The sequence below is a fragment of the Cebus imitator genome, unplaced genomic scaffold (assembly GCF_001604975.1).
Source record: "Cebus imitator isolate Cc_AM_T3 unplaced genomic scaffold, Cebus_imitator-1.0 Scaffold515, whole genome shotgun sequence".
Classification (NCBI taxonomy): Eukaryota; Metazoa; Chordata; class Mammalia; order Primates; family Cebidae; genus Cebus; species Cebus imitator.
Window position 1 is genome coordinate 349,027 of NW_016107830.1, and position 16,597 is coordinate 365,623.

The 16,597-nt window shown below is 36.1% G+C and overlaps 1 protein-coding gene across 10 annotated transcripts in view; it reads right to left on the reverse strand.

Moving 5' to 3' along the window:
• The window catches only part of KIAA0825 (KIAA0825 ortholog), a 443,396-nt gene that overhangs the window by 344,447 nt on the left and 82,352 nt on the right, over positions 1-16,597 (reverse strand). The gene's annotated exons all lie outside the window — the stretch shown is intronic.

Genomic DNA, 16,597 nt, shown 5'->3' on the forward strand with positions numbered 1-16,597 from the left:
AGAGAACCACTGGGTTTGAAATAAATCCTCCCAACCCGCTGAAAGGCCCTACGTAACAGGGAAGTTTTCTCTTTCCTTTGAGGGGTCTAGACTGTAAATATCCCTTTGTTTCACATACCAAGAGAAATCTAAGTGGCTAAAAAGAATGAAGATAGAGTCACCCTGAAGCTATTCTTCTGGGTCAATGAGAAAAACTGAAAAGACACTGCTTCTATTCTTACCCTTTTATGATTCCCAGGCCAATGCTGGCTCCACTGGATGTTACCTAAACTTACTGCTCAATGATAACAAAATTCTCCCACACTCCATTTCCTCTTCTCTGGCAAAACCTGTCAGTATTACATTAGCAAGAAATCTGACTTCTTGCTCATTTGCCAAGGATATAATACTCTTGTCCTTCTCCTATATTTAATCCTCCTTATTTTCTTTTGTTGACTAAGAACATGAGAAACAATATCTAACTCCTGATGTGGCCAGTTAGGCCACTGTTAGTTGAAGCTGCTAATCAAAGAATGGCTTACATTTGAATTCAGCCAGAACTGAGAACTGTACCCAGGGCAAATTTCTGAATATTTTCTCAGCTGACTTTTGCTTTATGCTGGTTTAACTCCCAGTTGTAAATACTTAGATATGCTGACTCTTTCAGGGAACATCCTAATAAAAAGACATCTCTAGTGTAATAAAATGGGTTTTAAATTTTAAGTACTATATGCTAATGGTACATTATTAATGAAATATCTTCCTAGTATTCCTTTCTTGGTCTCAAATTTTGCAAGAGTTCAGTTAATTATATCTCTTATCATATGCATTACTTTCTCATATCATGACTAAAAATTAACCTGTGGAAAAGACTTAAAACTCAGTTAACAATTCATTTTTACTATAGCCTAAGGTTGAACCTGAGAATTGATATTTCATTTTTTAAAGGAAATATGCCATGAAAGGGAAGTTACATTATCAGCTCTTAATATGTTAAAAACTAATTTTAAAAATTTAGCACTCGAATAAAAATAATGCCATCATCAAAAACATGGATTTTAGTTAAGACACCTGCTGAGTGTGTTTCCTAATATACCTTCCAATGAATCACAGCCTTACAAAAGAGAGTGAACATTTCTCCTCATCGATACTGAAAAATATTCTCTTCACACTATTTTTTATCAAGTAGGAAAATTATAATGCTCATGAATGTATGTTAAAATTAATATGAAAAGAGATAGCCACGGTGATAATAGAAATCCCTAGTGCCCACCTGAAAAGCTATACTCATGAGCTTATTATTCTAAAAGAGTAGGGAAGGCCTGAGAGGTAGAGAAGACATGTGGGCGCTTTGTAAATTTTATAGTAAATCTTATCTTTCTAGCTGCCTTCTTCTCCTAAACAATAGTTATTCACCTATATAGGTAAAGACCTATTGCCTTCAAATTCCAAATATGACTTTGCAGCCCCTTGGTGGCAGACATTATCTTTTTCCTCAAAAGGCCCATAATTTACAAAAAGCATCTTTAAGTAGGCTTCACTTGCTAATTCAATAGAAGATTTACTTTGTGCCTGTAATGCACAAGGCACCATGTGACATGCATCACCTGCAGTGACAGGAGACAGGTACAAAATTAGATCTGAAAGCAGAGCGGGGTGACTAAGGAGAGCCATACCCCATCAGTTCCCATCATCTCCTATGGCCATCTGAGGCTCATGAGAATAAATTTACTTCTCTTTAACTATTTTAGTTCAGGCAAAAAGAAAGACATCACACTTGATACATAAGAAAAACTCAGTATTGAAAAAAGTCTGGATAAGAAACTAACTGTGGAAAATATCCAGAGTTGACTGTCATCCTATTTTGATATAACTGGTTAATACTGGGCTCATTATGGTTTGTTTCATGGGAATTCTTTAATTGAAAAAAATCAATATAAAATACATGCGAAATTAAGCAACTTAGTTTTCTTTGAATATATAGACAAATCTTAGACTTAATTTTTATATTACAATAAACACATAAAGCTTTGTTTAATAAACACAAAAATTTAAAAATTCACTTAGATTGCATTTTAGATTCAGTGTTATTGGTGGCTGGGTTGTGATGAAGAAGGGAAGACAACAATAGATAGGAAGGGAGAAAAAGGGAAAGGTTAGTGAGAGGCTAGGAGAGAGGCAGTACCCCCAAAGAATGGTCAGCACATGACAGCTGATGGGGCAAATCTGGCCCACAGCCTATTTTGGTGCAATTTGTAAGCTAAACATGGCTTTTCTCTTTGTAAATGGATAGAGGAAAAAAATCAAAAGGAGAATATTTCACAACATGTGAAATATTACTTAAAATTCAAGTTACAGTGTCCACAAAGTGTCACTGAAACACCACCCCACTGATCTATGGCTACTTCACACTACAATGGCAAAGTGAAGTAGCTGAAACAGGGACCTACCTTATGGGCTGCAAAGCCTAAAATATTTATTATTTATCCTTTACAGAAAATGTTTGTCAACCCCTGCCCACAGCAAATAGAAAAAATGCAAAAGAGGGAACAGTCGTAGATTATTGACACGCAAAGGGAGAAACCAGTAAAAAACAGGGAGGTGAGATAATGAAATAGAGATAAGAGTAATGGTAGGGTAAATGCACCTGATAGCAATAATGTACACATACCCTTCGAGTGTCTCTGTGTGGCAGAAGAACCTGAGTGTGTGTTAGGAGCTAGACAATCCGGAGTGGCTAAGCCAAAGACTTATTCTTTATCTATGATAAACATCTGAGTTCCCAGCCTGTCCCGTGGAACATGGGCCAGGCTATACAGGGGATTGAGGCCCTGAGTTTTGGGTTAAATGAAGGTTGCCAGGTGGAGGTTGTTAGCAGGGAGGGTATTAAATGAAAATACTGCAAAAATAGCATGGTGTTTTGCAAGCCGCTGCAGTTTTCCTGCCCAGCCCACCGTCACTGAACTCTCTCCCCTGTCTGTGAGCCCCTGATAAAATCCCATGTCTCATCTGTTGGCCCTGAGTCTCTTCTTCGGCCTCTTGAACTTGGAGCCTTCCCTATTGAGATTAATAGGGTTTGGCATGGCATTAATTAAGAGTTACCATTTACTGAACACATACTATATGGTAAAAACTTTATATATGTTGTTTCTAATCTTCATTAAAACCATAATGAGGAAACTGAGGGTCAGAGAAAGTAAGTTACTTACTAGTGAGTGACAAAGTAAATCCACTGTGAGAAAACTAGCAATCGGAAGGTGATTTATATTAACAGTTTCGATCTGTGAGATTCATTTGGAATAATACGGACAATTTTTGGCCACCAATGAGAGCCAATGCACACTTCAGCCAGAATCATCTTTTATTTGTGTATTCCCTTCAATCACCAAGTTCTACCAATGTTAATGACAGAAAGTAATTATATAATGCTTACTCTAACATTATATATTTATATTAATTTATATTAGAGAATTAGCATAAATAGGTGGAAAGCACTAATATTACAATTTACCTCTAAGACACGAAAAAGTTAAATAAATTGCTCAGGGTCACAAAGCTCAAAAGTCGCAGCCCCAAAATAAAATAGTAAAATATAAAAAAATAAGTCACAGAGCCAGTACTTGAATGAAGACAATCTAGCCCCAATAATTGTTATTTAATTATTTATCTCTTCCTTCTATTGAATACAGAATGAAGGCAATAATCCATACTTTCAACTTTTAATGCAAAAACCGCAATTACTTTTGGACACCAGTTGAAAGTATGCCATGTTGGTATCAAACTTCAGTAGGCATCAGAATCACCTGGCGCGCTTGTTAACACAGAGATTGCCAGGTTCACTCCCACTGTTTGTGACTCAGTAAGTCAGGTGAGGAACCTGAGAGTTCACATTTCTAGCTTATTCCGGGTGACGCTGCTGTGGATTTGGAAACCACACTCTGAGATCAATTGCTCTGTTGCTTCCCTATTAATTCTTTGTATTCTCACCTAGCCATCCTGTTCTCAATGGTTATGGCTTCACCTCAGCGTAAACATTCATTAAAATTCACACTAGGATTTCCAAGCAGTGGAGTGGGGGGAATATTCTTCTAGGTGGTTTCTTTATATCCTTCTCACCACTCAGGTAATCTTACACATAACTGGACAAGTTCTATTTCTTAAACACTTCTATCAAGTTATTTTTCTGCCTTTAACAGCTACCGTGTGTAATTTAGACATCAAAGACTGGTTTTCAAGACTCTTGTAATCTCTTCTTAGGCTAGGTATCATAGCTTATCATTCATTCAGTTGTCCATTTTTTATTTAACATAGTTTTTGTGTGCCCAGCACTCCTTTCGCTTTTCTAATAACAAGCTTATTCCTGGGCCAATCAGAAGGCTTCCCTGAGACTCTCTAAACTGAGGTACCAGGAGGCTGTTAGGATATGAGCAAGAAACTGCCAGGAGCCATGTACCCACTGAGTGGAGAAACTTGTCAGAGTGAAGTCATCACGCAGGGAGAAACCAAAACAACGGATGATTAAATACAGTCGAAGGCTAAGATCCTGTTGCTCAGGTCTACAGAAATTCTCTGGTTCCCATTCTTCCAGAGGCTTAATTGTTTAATTATTTAGCTCTTTCTTCTATTGTGTAATCTACCACAGCCTTCTTTTAATTAACACCCTTCCCTTTTCAGCATAAAAAGCAGAGATGAGAAATGGAAGGACAGAGATGTCACTTCTAAGTTCAGAGTCCTGGCTAATGCCTTCATTAATTATTTATAGAATAGCTCCTATGTGCCACAGTTTTCTTCACTAGCTCCAATAAGTCACTGTAATCTCTACTGCTGGTATTGTCTGAACTGCAAGGGAAGATCCTTCCTTTTACTTCTGCCTGTGCAAGGTCTACCCACAGCCAAACTCGAGTCCAAATCGTCATGAGGTTTTTCTAGCTTGCTCTTCTTTACACTAAAATCTCCCTTCCCTGAATTCCTAATGTATTTAAAGTCTTATAACAAATCATTTGGTAATTAATTTCATATGGTCTTATAAGGTTTTTCTCCCCGTATTGCTTTGTGGGTTCATCTTTTTTTAACCTCCTAGATTTGAAGGCACATGAAGACACCACATAAAATCAGGCTTTAAATTGATTTCAAACTTCAGAAAAAATTACTCATGGTAAAGCAGTTTCCTCAAAAGAAATATGATTAGTTGCTCCAGAGTGGAGCTGGGATGGAGAGTGGGACTGAGGTACAGAATCAGACATCATGTGGAACTCTCAGGGTTGAGTGACAGGATAGAAGAAGCCAGAAGACCTGAGAAACAAGGCCCAGGTTTTGTTTCTGTTTGAGTACACTCTCCATTATGTGAACATCCCCCATGTTGAAATTCTATTTCTGAGCCAGCATTCCCCACCTGCATTTCAGGAAAGCACCAGAAAGTGAACACTGTTGTTCATCAATTCATTTTCAGCTTCTTCAGCTCCTGCCCACCTTGCAACCAACACAGTTCCATTTCATCTTGATCACCCTGGACAGAAGTTAGAAGGAACCCCTACTTCCTGAAATCTCAGAACTCTGCAACTGCTTGTCTGTGTAACTTCAGCAATTTTTCATATATTCATATTTTATTTCCCAATCTAGGAGGGACCAAGGGTCTTACACTTCTGGAATCCCCATTCATCTTAGCACAATATTTTTTAAATAGTTGGGGCTCAATTAATAAGTTATTTCGCTGGCTAGTACCAATACACATTATTAAACTTCCAGATACTGATTTAAGAAAATGGTTCAGTTAAAAAGATATTCATTGAACTCCTGTCATGTATTAGGCAGTGAATTCGGTACTGAAGAAAATAATTCTTGTCCCCGAGGTGCTTAGAGTCCATATGAGGAGACAGTTCCCTAACTAGATATGTTAATAGAATATGCTAAGCTTTGAGAAAGTCATATGGAGATGCTCTGCAAGTGTGGATTAGGGGCTGTAGCTCAGAAAAAGCTTCTAAGAAGAAATGATACATGAGCTGTCATAAAGGATCAATAGGAATTAGGCAAAGAAGGGGAGGAAGAGAGTAAGAGGTGGCACACACATCATGAGCAAAGCTTTCTGTCAGTTCAGCGTTACTGAAGAGTGAAAAATATGAGGTGGGGAGAGGCATGAAATGAGACTAAAGAATGCAGGTGCTAGGTCAAGGAAGACTTGCTTTCCAAAACCTAGCCTCTGAAGCTTCATGATGACAGTGATGAGGAGCCACTGAAGAGCTTTAAATAGGGGAGTACAGTGTGCTTGGCAGATGTCTTAGAGGAAAGCAAGAATAAGGGTAGAGAAACCAATTACAAAACAAAACAAAACTATTTTAACATTAAGTCCAAATGAGCGATAATAAAGACCTAAATGAGGCCTTGATGGTAGAAATGGAGAGGAGATAGTCTTGGAAATATTTAGGTGAACAGGCAAAATTAAAAATCTCAGTGATTCTTTTGATGGTGGGGAGCAGGGCAGAAGGGGAGAAAGAGTCATAGTTTCTGGCTGAGTGATTATTAACAGCATTAACTTAGACTGGGGAAGAGGAGGGGCGATCTGGGAAACGATGAGGAGTTCCGGTTTATCCATGTGGTGTTTGGAGTGCCTGTCGAAGAACCAAGGGACCAAACAAGGAGGCATTTAACTCTAGAAGTATGAATTTCGAGGGCTAGATCAGTGCTGGAGCTGGATCTAGTAATCTACACACATAGTGACTGTTGGAATCATCATGATAAACAAAAGAGATCTCTGGATACTTTAATTCCATCTTATTTCATTACTTTTATTTTTAAATGGAAAAAAATTAATATAGCACTTCCAGAGAACATTATACGTGGCACATTAAAGATAAAACAAAGTGCTCATTGTGCAGTTGATTTAAAAATAAAAGAAATGCAGCCATTTGCTGTATAGTGATGTTTGAGAACACCACATTAACATGACAGCAAGTCACCTTCTCAGTACAATACTATAAATGTGTATATATGTATATGTTTTAAATAAAGGTAATAACAAAGCAATTGGTTTACACCAGATACTATGTATAATAGCCATATTAATACTAAATGAATACATGTATCATATTAATACTTAGATGCTATGAGGAAGGTCTTATTATCATCTCCATCTTCCAGATTAAATGACTAGACACTCCTAGCAGAAAAACCACCTATCCAAGGTTAATAACTGCCAGGTGGCAAAGCTGGAATGCAAAGACAAGTCTGTTTGGCTCAAAAGCTCCTAATAGCTACAGGACATTGAGCATCACATGGCCATCCCTCACTCCCATGCCTTTTGTCTACGCCTTTTTTTGCAGCAATGAGAAGATAATGCAGGAGGAGTCAGGCCAACACAGGGATTTCAAGCCATTTAAAAAAATCATAATTAATGGCTTGATGTCTCAATGAATACATGCATCAACCTAGAGATTCATGCTTCTGAATATTTGTACTTAAAGGTATATTTGTTTCGGAGGGCAATTTGAGTAATATGTATCAAAATTTAAATTAGTTTACTCTCTGGTCCAAGAATATCACTTCAAGGAATAAGACTTTCAAAGACATTCACACAAGTATACAGAGAAAAGAAACTGAAAAAATCCTAATGTCTATACATGTGATTTGGTTAACTAAATGACTGAATAATGATATAATCATATAATACATATGTTGTAGTTTCAAGCCTGTAAAAATAATGTGGATCATTCTATATGTATTGATACAATAGGTTGCCTTACTGGAATTCTCTTGTATTTATTATAAATCAAAGTTAACATTTAGAATTATGCCCATGTAAATTTTTTTTCTTTTTCTTTTTGGAGACAGAGTCTTACTCTGTCACTGGAGCACAGTGGTGTGATCTTGGCTCACTGCCACCTCCACTTCCCAAGTTCAATCAATTCTCCTGCCTCAGCCTCCCAAGTAACTGTGATCACAGGTACACGCCACCATGGCCGGCTAATTTTTGTATTTTAAGTAGACATGGGATTTCACCGTTAGCCAGGCTGGTCTCGAACTCCTACCTTATGATCCACCCATCTCGGCCTCCCAAAGTGCAGGGGTTACAGGTGTAAGCCACTGTGCCCGGCTCGCCCATGTGATATTTTAAAAAGCTAATCTTAGGCCGGGCACAGTGGCTTATACCAGTAATCCCAATCTTTGGGAGGCTGAGGTGGGTGGATAACTTGAGGTAAGGAGTTCAGACCAGCCTGGCCAACATGGTGAAACCCCATCTCTACTACAAATACAAGAAAATTAGCCAGGCTTAGCGGCACATGCCTGTAGTCTCAGCTACTGGGGAGGCTGAGGCATGAGAATTGTTTGAACTCAGAAGGCAGAAATTGCAGTGAGCCAAAATGGTGCCACTGCACTCCATCCTGGGTGGCACAGCAAGACTGTTTTTTTTTTTTTTTTTAAGTTAATCTCGTAAGTCTTCATCCTTTTATGTCATGGGAATATCAACCTAAAATGTCTGAAAGGCCAATTTTCGAGATTAAATCAAAGTTATAGCATAACTAAGAGCATAAAATGTCAGTCAGCCCCACTGCATCACCAATAAATATTAGATGATTCAAATTGTGAAAACATAGATAACTAAGTGACACTCATTTGATGAGTATAAAGGTAATTACAGTCAAATTCTTTGGAAATAAAACTATAACTGAATAGAGATTTCAAGTTCTTAAAGAAAATGGTCAAATTAATGATAAACATACTACATGTAAGTAATAATTGCATGGGATAAATCCTAAAATAACTTACCAGAAAATTCTAATTTTGTTACAAGATTTCAAAACAGACACTTGGCTATAATGTTGAGTCATTCAACCTCATGACATTTAATATTACTTTTTGGAGGTTCTGCCCTCTCAGCACAGCTGGCAGCATGTCAGTCTCATAATCTGAAGGTCCTGAGTTAATATTACTCCTTGGGTTTGAAAAATACTTTTAGCTATCAGCAATCAATCTATTGACTGTAGTCCCCAGGTAGCATTTGCTACCAGTGGGAAAATACTCCTTATATTTTAACTACTATTGCATACTTCATAACTGCTAATTAGCACTTAATTTTCCCTTTGCTTAGGGAATAATGATTATTGCCTTCACCTAATACAACAAAGGGCTACCTTTAATAGTCAATTTTTTAAAATTAGCTAATCATCAGTAGCTACCATCCATGCCCCCATGAATGCCTTATGTAGTCTATCAGGATATACTGTGTTCACCACTACAATTTTTCAAGCACTGTTGGAGATAGTTAACTTTAATGCTAACGTAAATGCAGGTTAGCTACTTTGATTATTTTAAGAACTATAAAGCTTTGAACACTGTCACCTATGGTAAGAAAATTTCCATCATTGAACAGTTTTAAACTTACATACTAAATGATTAGGATGTGATTGAGAATATTTAACATGAGATGACAATAGTGAGATACTACTTCCTACTGAAGAGGCAAAACACAAACTATGGAAATGAATATGGAAGTTTTTCACTTTTATATTATTTAAATTTGTAGAGAGATATTCTGGTAATGTGTGACCATTTTTCCCTCAATAAAGGAAGTGATTACAAAAGGTGAAAGTTGGCTTCTAAATTTTGCCCACGGTTTTCAATGGCGCATTCTAATCTAGAGACAAAACTATTAAATATACTTAAAAATATATCTACCTATCTATCTATCTATATATTTATGAATCAGGGCATAGAATTGTTTTAAATGTTATTTAATTTTTACTGAATTATGTAAATGTCATAATGGAATAGATTAATAAAGTAGATTGTCTATCTTTGGATAGAACATACTTATAAAAGGCAGTTCTGGTCAAGAAAATGAAGCCAAAGTTATCTTCTAGTCTCAATAGCAGTAAGAAAGATATTATCCAAATTCTCAAATTCTTATTTCTAATTAAGTATATTTGATTAAAAACTGACAGACTATCAAAAATGTCTTGGCCAAGATAAGTTAAAAGAGGTGAATTAGCAAAATGATTGTTAAGAAAATTGAAAATTTCACACCAAACACTTTGACATACAAAATAAAGAAAGAAAAAAGAATGCAGATCTTGACTCAGTGACTCTGTCAAATAATTCTCAAATTTTATTTGTGGTTTATGGTAATCCAATGAAAAGTTCAAAGAAATCATACTTCTGAGAAAAAAATGGAAAAGCCTAAGATTCAATACTATACAAGGAAAAGCAGAAGAAAACAAAGTTCTGAACACAGAATTACAGTTAGGTTAAATCAGATATGAAGTAGTTTAATTAAGTAAAAACAAGGCAACTTAGCAATTGTGTATGTGGAAATTTTGAAGTAAATTTCCAAAGTAGAGCATGGAGAGATGCATGCATAAATCCCACTAGCAAATGTGTTCCTCTGATCTTGGTGATATTCACCTTTAAGTGATGCCAATAACTATTGTAATAATGCTCTACTTAAGACAGCATTTATCTAGTCAGTCTGTCCTGAAGACAGTGAACTTAAAAGTAGTGTTTTTTCTTTTCCATTTACTAATCATATACTTAGTTTTATAGGCACTAGTCACAGATCAATCCTTTTTTATGTCTCACTGTGGCATGTAATTTTTTTTTTTTTACTAACTATATGTCTAAAATAATTAGTACTGCTGGATATAATCACCAATTTCCTAAAACTGCAAAAGGCAACTTAATATTTCTGCATAGCAGCTATAATACACAATATTGCATAGAACTAAATTATTACAAACGGTGCCAGCAGTTTTCTATACACAGTACTTAAGATAATTATAAAAAATCATCTTCATTACTGCTTGCTAGCATTTTTTTTAACAGTTTAATTTGGATAGGTTACAAAATACATTCAAATCTCACAGATATAATTACTGTACACCCAAGAAGCTATAAAATGTTCCCAACCAAATCCCTTTGACCCTGTTAATGTCTGTTCCTTGTTAATCTAAGGCAAACATTGTTTGTAGTGTGCATTTGTTTTAGAATATGAAAAAAAAGAGGGAGAGTAAGGAAATCCCTTAACAGTTGTTATTGATTCCAGCATTTACCGACTGAGAGTTAAGTGCTGTTTACAAAACAGAACAGATGCAGATGCAGACAAAAAGGTAAACAATTGTTGCATGGCTTCCTGCCAGATTCTGAACCGATATATTAAACTCCAAGTGAAGCACATTTCCCCTATGGATTGCACTTATTGCCACTTCATTTCCTATGTGCTCTGTCTCTCTATTGCTGAGCCTGGCACTAAGCTATTTCAGTTCTTTGCTGACCCCTGAGGCCTGGTGCTACCACACACAGCCATTAGAGAAGGGAATTGCATGTGTCTGACACGGCCTGAAACCAATTATTTGATATTTTCTTCAGAATGATGCCCAACTCTGTTGGGAATGAGCAATCATGAAATAATTTACCTCCTGATTTAATTTTTTCCTGCACAAATTAGTTGTAGACTGAGTGGGCTATATACAGCTGCCTGTGACATAGCTCTGTCTTATCAAGATGATACTTGAAATGAAGCAGGGGGGTTCTGACTTGAATAGGTCAGGGAATCCTGCTTTAAAGAGGCATTGACAAGTTTATCAGATATACTGATCACATGTACTCTCTGTTGATTGAAAATGACAGAACCTTTAAGAACTATCAGGGCAGCACAGAAAACTGCAAGGATGCAAACCTTATCAGGGTGTTTAATGTTTTTAAACAACTGTCCGATTTCTGGTTCCCTTTTTGTGTCTTAGAAACCTTGGCACATGAATAAAATTTAATAAAGTATTAAAAGCAAACTTACATTGGTTCATGGCTGAGCGATTCTGCACTAAATTTCATATTTAGTAGCCCTGTTGTTAGACATAGTCATAAATGTAAAGAAAGTAAATATTTTTCTGTAACTCAAATCCCTACAAATAGGTTTCATAAAAATAGAAAGGGCTTAGACTTTATATTTTGTTGTCTGTGAGTCACAGAAACAAGGCAAAGCCTGAGAGGATCACTTGTCCATAAACATAAAAAGCTTCCAAATTTGCATATGTTTAATGAAATAATGATACTAAGATTAACTGCTTAAACTCAATAAAGACAACACAAGTCTCTTTAGAGAGACTAACTCGATGTAAAACTTCAACCAAATCTGTGCAGTAATAGCTTGTCCCTAAGTTCAAGCAAAGATTTTTCTCATTTTTACATATCGATTCCACATTAGAGTTTAGCTATTAAATCGTAAAGTGGCTGTGATTGCTGCATTTTCCTATTTCTCTTCAGGGTCCAGCCTCCACTAACTAGAACCATATACTGTAACTTGGAACTTTATGGCTTTTCTGATCATGACTAAGAAAAACTAGAAGAAAAATGCCCATTAAAAGTACACCCTCTTCAGATAGCTGAAAGGATTACTGTTTTATTGCACTACAAAAAGAATGTTAACAATGATGATTATAATTGATTTCAGTATGGTTTGGAAAAAAAGGTGTATGAGGGCACTATAAAATAATTTTACAATATAGCTTTCTCTGACAGTGATCATCATAAAATTTGGAGGCAATTTCTCTTCTTTTCAGAATAGATTATTTCGCAAATCTTGTCCACTCCAAAAATTACACTTTGTTGTGCCTTTTGATAGTGAAAATGCTACCATTAAAATTTTAACTTAATTTCTACCCTGAAGGACAAACAATATAATGCCATTTATTCCAGATGAGCTCATGTTACAGAATTCTAAATACCAAAATTTCATATTACTTAGTCTTTTTTATTTCACTGGCATCATAATTTCAAAGGCCATATTAGATTCCAAGCTCTGACTTGCACTTACCTGCTAATTTGGGTACTTCCTATTGCTCTGTTACAAAAGAGACTAAATTGGAAATAGGGTAAACTATACTTTTCTAAATAATAGACAAGGGTTTCCTGTCTTTATTCAACGTTGAAAAGAAGTTGTGAAAGCAAACACTGATAGATTTTGTTTTTGATTGAGACAACAACATACTCACTCTACGTCATTTTAAATAACTTTTCATTTCCTTACATGTGCAATTTTAGATCTCCATTTAGATACCCAACCATCAGCATTCTTATGAGTGTTTTGGTAAGACTAGAAGCAAATTGAAAATACATGTATAAACAGAGGAATAGAAAGGCAATTTTACGAAAGACAGAAGCAAAATAATTTCTGACTAGAAATTCATAATGACTTTTAAACATTTTACCCAAAGCTAAGGATTATTTTCTCATTTTCAAGTGTGGCATGCAGTTTAATTCTCAAGGCTCCTAGCAGTTTCTCCTGTATAAATGTCTGTGCAGATAAAGCAGTCAATACTCAGAAAATGTAATTTCAGACAAAGAATTTTAACAGTCCTAAATGTAAAAGAAACAGATTTCCCCTGTTGTGGACTGAATATTTGTCTCTATAGGTGATGAGAGTAGAGCCCTCATGAATGGGTTAGTGTCCTTATAAAAGAAACCACAGAGAACTCCCTTGCCCCTTCTACCACATAGAACACACATGGAGGACACAGAGAGAAGACTGCCTTTATGAACCAAAAAGTAAGCCTTCACCAGACTTTAATTCTACCAGTGCCTTGATCTGGAACTTGTCAGTCTCCATAGTGTGAGACATAAATGTTTGTTGTAATATCCCCAGAGCCCCTCCTCATCCCTGACTATGGTATTTTTGTTATAGCAGCCTGAATGGACTAAGCCATTCTCTAAGGTAAAAACAAATAGGTGAAGATGGGCCTGGCACGGTGGCTTACGCCTGTAATCCCAGCACTTTCGGAGGCTGAGGCGGGCAGATCACCTGAGGTTGGGAGTTCAAGACTAGCCTGATCAATATGGAGAAACCCTGTCTCTACTAAAAATACAAAATTAGCCTTGTGTAGTGGTGCATGCCTATAATCCCAGCTATTGAGGAGGCTCAGGCAGGTGAATTGCTTGAACCCAGGAGACAGAGGGTTGTGGTGAGCCAAGATTGTGCCACTGCACTCCAGCATGGGCAACAAGAACGAAACTCCATCTCAAAAAAATAATAATAGTAGTAAAATAAAAAATATTTGACTTTATAAATGTGATGGTGATGGTAAAAAATTTTCATACTTACATATAAATAATTACAATGAAAAATGTTCTATCATAATGTACATCTTCAAGGATGATTTTTATAAGAAAGAATGTTGTGGTATAGTAACAGCCATTAAAATTCTCAGTCTTCAGTTAAAAAGAGTACATATTTAAAGAAATCTTACCAATGTTTATTTGCTTATTAAACTTTTTTTCTTGAACATTTATTTAAAAAAAGTATTGGGTACTAATAATTAGAAGTCACATATCACTTTTTCTAAGAACCTGTGAAATGACATGTTAAGTAATATTCAACATTTATAGTAGCCCAATGGAAATATGACCACATGTTAAGCAAAAATTAGGGAATAATTGCCTATAAACATTTTAATATAAAACAACAGAACTAAGAATTCATATTAAGTATTATGTTCATAAATTAAGATACAGGGCCAGGTACAGTGCCTCATATGATCTTAGCACTTTGGGAGGCCAAGTCAAGAGGATCACCAGGGTCCAGGTATTCAAGACCAGTTTGGGGAGCATAGCAAGACCCTGCCTTTTGGAAAAAAAAAAAAAAAAAAAAAGGCGTGGTAGTTCACACCTATAATCCCAGCACTTTGGGAGGCTGAGGTGGGCGGATCACCTGAGGTCAGGAGTTTGAGACCAGCCTGGCCAATATGGCAAAACCCCATCTCTACTAAAATTACAAAAATTAGCTAGGCGTGGTGGCAGGCACCTGTAGTACCAGCTACTCGGGAGGCTGAGGCAGAAGAGTCACTTGTACCCAGGATGTGGAGGTTGCAGTGAGCCGAGATCAAGCCCCTACACTCCAGCCTGGGTTACAGAGCGAGACTCCATCTTATAAACCAATAAATTAATTAATAAATATACAAGATAATTTAGATAATTTTAAGAGGGTAAAGCAGAAGCTGGGAAAGTTTTAGGAAGGTTAGAGAGTGACTTAGCACTCTGTACACTGTAGCAACTTACTTTCTACAGAACATAAATTTCTGACTTAACAATCTTATTTATACTTGTTCACGTTTGCTCAATATTGAATAGTTGCAAGATAAGTTTGTTTAATTTTAGTATAATTTTATTCTAAACTTCTTTTCAGTGAATTTTCTCAATAATTTTTATTTGGTTCTTAAAATGTTACTTATATTTTTAAATAGACAATTTCTTTTTCCAAGTCAAAAAATGAGGTTGTTAAAACCTCAGCACTTTAATCTTTTAAAAAGTTTTTCAGTTCCAAAAATGTTATTAAATGGCTAAGATGGTACATAAATCTTAAACTGACCCATGGCCTTTCCTAAAAACCAGAATCTTATTTTTAAAACAGAATCTTATTTTTAACTTCCATCATTAGTATCTGAATGTCAGAATTAGAGGATATAGCAAGTGAAGTATTCTTTCCAACTGTAGGAAGCAGACACCTGTGTTGTAAGAAGGAGAAAGCAGATAACAGTGCAGTTTGGTGTTTGCTAATTGTTCCTATATGGAAGAAAAATATGCTAAAATTAAATTGTGTAATTTCCTCTCTTCCCCAATAGACTTTCCATTTTTGTTGCCCATCTGTCTTTAGAACAATGATTCAGAGGCCTCAGAACATTTAATGGAGAATAATTAGATGAGAAAATAGTCCATGCAGCAGGAAAAAAAAGAGTTTTAGATAAAGATATATACAAAACCATTCAGGACATAGGCATAGGCAAGGACTTCATGACTAAAACACCAAAAGCATTGGCAACAAAAGCCAAAATAGACAAATGGGACCTAATTAAACTCCAGAGCTTCTGCACAGCAAAAGAAACAATCATAAGAGTGAATCGGCAACCAACAGAATGGAAACAAATTTTTGCAATCTACCCATCTGACAAAGGGCTAATATCCAGAATCTACAAAGAAATAAAACAGATCTACAAGAAAAAAAGCAAACAAACCCATTCAAAAGTGGGCAAAGGATATGAGCGTTTTACAAAAGAAGACATATATGAGGCCAAGAAACATATGAAAAAATGCTCATCATCACTGGTCATTAGAGAGATGCAAATCAAAACTACATTGAGATACCATCTCACACCAGTTAGAATGGCGATCATTAAAAAATCTGGAGACATTAGATGCTGGAGAGGATGTGGAGAAATAGAAACACTATTACACTGTTGGTGTGAGTGTAAATTAGTTCAATCATTGTGGAAGACAGTGTGACGATTCCTCAAGGACCTAGAAATACAAATTCCATTTGACCCAGCAATCCCATTACTGGGTATATATCCACAGGATTATAAATCGTTTGATTATAAGGACACTTGCACACGTATATTCATAGTGGCACTGTTTACAATAGCAAAGACTTGGAACCAACCCAGATGGTCATCGATGATAGACTGGACAGGGAAAATGTGGCACATATACACCATGGAATACTATGCAGCTATAAAAAACGATGAGTTTGTGTCCTTTAGGAATACAGATGAACCTGGAAACCATCATTCTCAGCAAACTGACACAAGAACAGAAAATCAAACACTGCATGTTCTCACTCATAGGTGGGTGTTGAACAATAAGA